Genomic DNA, 6,000 nt, shown 5'->3' with positions numbered 1-6,000 from the left:
GCACAGGCAGTCAAGTAAATAGGGAGCCTGCTTCCATGAGAAAATTGCTATAATGTAAGTCATTATGCACAAAGTCTGCAGGTCTTTGTCCATCTACTTTTTTCTAGCATGTTCCCTTAGGAAAACCAAACACCCAGATGTGGTGTTGGGGTGGTGACTTGCTGTTGGGGTGGTGACTGAGCTAAGGACACTGGACATTCAGTATGGGCTGTGTGTAAAACAGATGGAAGCGTAAAGTCAGGGGAGGTGAGGGTCTCTGAAAGAGCCCCCGGGTAGGAGAGGAGGGGAGCCAAATGAGTACCCTATTGAAGGGCAAATGTAGGGAAGGAAAGTACAACAGTTGCAGTAATAAGTCACAACTGACACATTATAAAAAAGCATGACCTTCCATCAAAATCCAGGGAATGTGTGCTCTTTATTTGAAGACCATGAAAACACTGAGGAAGGAGTCGTTCATCTGCTTGGACTTGGTAAGGAAGTTGTGCAAATGTGCATGATAATGGATGGGCTTGATGAAGATGGCTTTGCTGTATGTGTTGCTGCTTATGAGGTTAATGGTAGTGTTGGGTGCAGCTCATGTAATGAAGCTGACCTGATGGTGTCTATGTTTTGGGTATGGAGAATTGATGCAAACTGAATGCTATTTCCCTGTTAATTTCATTTTAATTTTAAATGAATTTATCATTCAATTAATCTCTAATATTAAAAAACATTTTACTAGATATTTTTCAAGATAAATCACAGTCAGGACTAAAACCAAACTTTATCCATAGTAAAATTATAATTTTCAAAGAAAATTAAATTATGTTCACTATCCGTGGGTATAATTTTTCTTTTCTTATTCCGCCTAAGAGTTTGCCCCTTTAAGTACATAGTGATGCCTGTAGGAGCATAAATGCACTGGGCTGTAAGGAGGACGGTGGCTCTGAGTGTGGATGGGTAGAGAGTGAGTGCAGATTTTGATATCCTCAGCAGCCTTTTCCTGCCTCCGGCACATAGTCTCTGCCTCTGGCTGGGAGGTGTTTTCAGAATCATCTCCAGAACTACTCCTGAGTGTCCATTTTATTCATATTGTTTAGGGTTTCTTCAGTAGACCCTGGCCTGCAAAAAGGCACTTAAGAAAGATGGACCAAGTATTTTCTCATGGTACCTGGATTGTGAAGCTGAACAAAGCTGGGTGGCCACTTTAGCTTCTTGGGAGTAAAATCTCTAGTCTTTGGGATGCAACAACATGGGGAGTAAGTTCTAAAGTTTCAAAACACCCCAGAACTGTAGTGGGGGCCCTCCTTCTGTCTCATGGAATGCAGTGGATGTCTGCACATGGGCCTCTGCACAGCCCCACCCCTGATGCCTGACTTGGGGAGGCTCCACACTTGTCCTGGTGAGGATGCCCATCAACCTTTCTTCCCCTCTATGAGGAACTCCCACTTTTGACCCCTCTGTTTGTTAACACAGCAGGAGCTCTGTAGGTTCGAAGCTGAGCAGGTGTCCTGGGATGACAGAGGCTTGACTGGAGGACTACTGCCCTGCCACTTACCCAGAGCGTGAGGTCAGCTCTCTGAGGGTAGTCTCTACCAGGAGTATCACCCTTAAATCCCTGGCTTTCTAAGGTCCGGAGAGGTCAGGTGACAAGGGAACCTGGCCTGGCTGGATATATCTGGATAATTTCATGACTTAGTAGTGCCAATGGGAATGATGGGAACAGGTGGTATAGTGGCTCAGGTTTGGCTCTTTGGAGTGCATTTTTTTCTTTTTTTTTGAGACTCGCTCAAAAAAAGTCTCGCTCTGTCGCCCAGGCTGGAGTGCAGTGGCCGGATCTCAGCTACTGCAAGCTCCACCTCCCGGGTTTGCGTCATTCTCCTGCCTCAGCCTCCCGAGTAGCTGGGACTACAGGTGCCCGCCACCTCGCCCAGCTAGTTTTTTTGTATTTTTTAGCAGAGACGGGGTTTCACCGCGTTAGCCAGGATGGTCTCGATCTCCTGACCTCGTGATCAGCCTGTCTCGGCCTGGAGTGCATTTTAATCAGGCCGTGTAAAACACACGTAAATGACAATCTAAATAACAAAAAGATCTTCTTCATTCCCTGCAGAACAGAGTTTCCTTTCAGTTTAGGACCTTCCCATCCCCAAACCATTAGCATGACCATGGCAAGCAGCTGAGACAATCTGGGTTCTCAACATTATCCTTGTGCCCCTATTAGAGACATAGGTACCACAGAGAGATGTGAATCCCTCCGTCCATGTTGTGGTGGTTGGGAGTAAAAGGGGAATGGGAAGAGAGCCTTACTAATGGAAAGGATCCAGGAAGCCCCCAAACTGTCCAAATATCTGTTCTTTAAATCTTCTGTAGTTCTATCATCTCTTATTTTTCTTTTTGTCCTTCCTCCCCTCATCCCTTCCCTTCTTCCTTCCTGCCCTCTTGCCCTTCACTTTCTATTCCTGCTCCCTCCCTCTCTATTCCTTCCCCATTCCTTTTCCCTTTCCCTACCTTTCTTTCCCTCCTGTCATTCCTTCCTTCTTTACTTTGGAATATGTTGAGCTGAACAGCTATACTCTCTGTTACTAGGCCTTCTATATCTTCTTGGGCAGATGCTAAAAGTTTTCTTATGAGGGAAGTCACAGGACTCTTGAAATTCCTGGAACCCAGGTTTCCTGTAGGCCTGTCATTTTAATTTTTTCATTCATTCAGTCATCCATTTATTCAATCATTCAAATGAGATGTGTTGCACTGATATGGCACACCAGGCATTTTGCTATTCACAGGAGAGTTATAAATGAATAAGATTTGTTCTCTGTTCTTGAGTAGCTCACAATGCAATGGGACAGACAGACAAACAACAAAATAACAAAATAACCATGATCCAGTGCGGCAAGTGCAGGAATACAGGTGTGTGGAATGTCCTTGGGCTCAAGTTCAGACTCTGTGGATGTCAAACCCCTTTTACTTGGAGTGACTCTGTGGGGGAAAATGTGTCTAGATGTTGCCACATGCTATCATTTGAGGATGAGATCACTGGCCTTTGACAATAGTATTTGTGCAAGTAGCAGGAGCAGAAGTATAAATCCTTGATCTGTCTGTGGGCAGCCAGCCCAGATGGTGATACCAAGAGGAGCTAATGGAACCCAGCTAATGGAACCTCACTAGGAGGAAGAGATAATGCTGGTGCTAAGGAGAAGGGAGCTGAGGGGGACCCTGGGGTATCTAAGACAAAGTGGAGTGGGCAGGATAATGGGCTTGTTCAGAGCATTCATTTTGGACTCAGACATTCCTGAGTTTGAATCCTGCTTCGCCAGGTATCAGCTGGTATGGTGGTGGGGAGCTATAAAGTGATGAAAGCACAATGGACCAAAGATGTGAAGGGCAAAATCAGAGAAAGAGACAGGAAGTCTATAGAGGTTGTGAGGACATGGTTTACAAATTAAAGCACATCTGAGGGCCATTGTATCAGTATCTTAGTGACTGTGGTATTTACTCTAAGAGCTCCAGAGTAGTTTCTGGGAGGGAGTGATCCACCTTAGCTGGGGTGGCTAAAGGAAATTAGCTGAGTTGTGAATAATACTTCATGGATGTGGTGATGATGAGGCCAACAATGGGGAAACTTGTGAACACTGAATGGGCAGTGAGTGAACAGGATTTTGCAAATTGCAATTACACAAGCTATGTAGTATGTTTTCCATTGCATTTTACTATAACATTAGAGATGCATTGCCTCTGAAACACCACATTTAAAAATGGGACAAATCTTTTAAATCAAAACACTAATTAAAATGATCACAAAATGTTACTGTCTTTTGTAAACGTTGATGAAAATTTTGTGTCTGGTTATCCTGTTACAGGAAGACTTATAAGTGATGAAATCTCCATTAGATGATGAAATAGGTAATATTCATGGGATGAAAAGAGAACCTGTGAGAAGAGGTTTATTCACTGGGCTATGGAGAGAGGGAGGGAGATGGGTAAGGGCATGAGGAGAGAGGCCTGCTTGTGCAATAACTTTGTCCCCTTGGTAGTCATGATTTATCCCCTCTTCTTTCTTGGCTGTTGTCTTTTGATGTGGAAACTAGAAAACAATTGATGCCCTTTCCTTTTGTCACCACCAAAGCCACCGTCTCAGAGCCTCAATATTTTGCCTAGGCTGAGTGTCTTCTTTGGGTTTATTAAATAAATAGCAGTGTCCACTCACCTCCAGAGGCTGAGAGACCAACTGAGGAGAAGGCCACTGTGTTTCACTCTGCGATGCATGCAAAATCGGAAACTGTCTCCTTTGGACCAGTTTTGAATGTGAGTTCCCAAAAGAAGGAACTTTGTCTCTCTGATTCCCTATTGTGTCCCTAGTGCCTACAATCAAGCACATAATCAAGGCTCAGTAAAAATATGTCAAGTGAATAAATGGGTCCAGGGCTCAGGACTTGGTATTGCCCAGATGCAGTTTGGGGCATCTGTTTTTCTCCACTGCTGGAAACTCCCTTACTGGGCTCCATTTTTGAGAGGCCCTTTTATACTTCTTTATAGATTCCCAGGATCTCATTGGTTTGCCAGCTAGTTACTTTGTTGACTCTGCTCAGTTTTCTTTCCACTCAGATTTGATCCAACCATAGCTAGAACTCCGTCATTCTTCAGTGTAGTGGAATGAGGTGCTCTGGGCCTCCAAGCTTGTTCCGTAGCCCCTGACTGGTGGCAGGATCTAATTGTCCAGTTATGTCCAGCCTGTGTCATGCTGTTTCCAGGTCTGCACAGAGATGCTGGGTCCGCATGTGGGTATCGCTCACATTCCAAGTGTGGAGCTTTGCAGGCTGTTTCAGGCATGGCACACTCTTCCCTGGGTACTGGGCCTTCCACCCCCTTCACTGTCCCTGGGTGAGAGCTCTCCAGTGATTTCAAACTGAACTTAAACCAATGGCCCAAAGATGTGCCTTCTGCTTTAATTTCAACAATTTTTTTTTTTAAATAACCGTTGGTGCATATCTGAATATGTGATATTAAACTTCTCTCAGGGTCTTTTTTGTTTCTTATTTTTGGAGATGGAGTCTCACTTTGTCACCCAGGCTGGAGTATAGTGGCATAATCAGCTCACTGCAACCTCTGACTCCTGGTTCAAGCAATTCTTCTGCCTTAGCCTCCTGAGTAGCTGGGATTACAGGTGTCCGCCACCACGCCCAGCTAATTGTTTGTAATTTTAGTAGAGATGGGGTTTCACCATGTTGTCCAGGCTGGTCTTGAACTCCTGACCTTAAGTGACCCACCTACCTCGAGCTCCCAAAATGCTGGGATTACAGGTGTGAGTCACCATGCCGGGCCTCAGGGTCTTTTTGATCCCTAAATTTTAAGAATTAATTTACAGGATTTGACAAAATCCTTTTTTAGTTTAGTGGACTTATAAGGTTATCCATCTTTATTTTTAATGCCCGCCCCCCCAACCTGCTCTACTTAGCCCTCACGTCAACTTCTCTCAATATTTGTAATTTGACTGTAGCTCTATGTGATACTTCTTGGGTTTTCTGGTAGTCAAAGTGAGATGTTACTCTTGGTTCACATGAAAAAACATTCCTTCAACCCCAGGAGCATCTCAGTCTCACAATTTAGGCCAAAACATGTGACTCCATTGAAGTTGTAACTTCCATGTGTTGCTGTCAAGGTTGTGTAGTTACAAAATTAATAAATGTTTGCTTCTTTGGTATATCTATTCATAATTCCAGCAACACTTCTCATTTTCTTCCTTTTTCTTTTTCCTAAAATTCTCATTTTGCACATTCCAATCATCTCATTGACTAAACTCCCAGCCACATCTCTGCTCCATTATCTCATTAATTTAAGCATCTCTCTCAGCTTTCATCTCTGTCCCTGGATTTTCAGTCACTGAGTTATACTTCTTCCCCAGGCTTACATCTCTTCCCTCCATCTTTTGATTCTGCTTCTCCTCTGCCTATTTTCTGTTTCTTTGCCTCTTGATTTCCTGTTTCTTAGTTAGCACCCCAGAAACGGCTCATCAAAACAAACTAG

This window comes from Macaca mulatta, chromosome 1, assembly GCF_049350105.2.
Source record: "Macaca mulatta isolate MMU2019108-1 chromosome 1, T2T-MMU8v2.0, whole genome shotgun sequence".
Lineage (NCBI taxonomy): Eukaryota > Metazoa > Chordata > Mammalia > Primates > Cercopithecidae > Macaca > Macaca mulatta.
Note: the sequence above shows the minus strand (reverse complement) of the source record.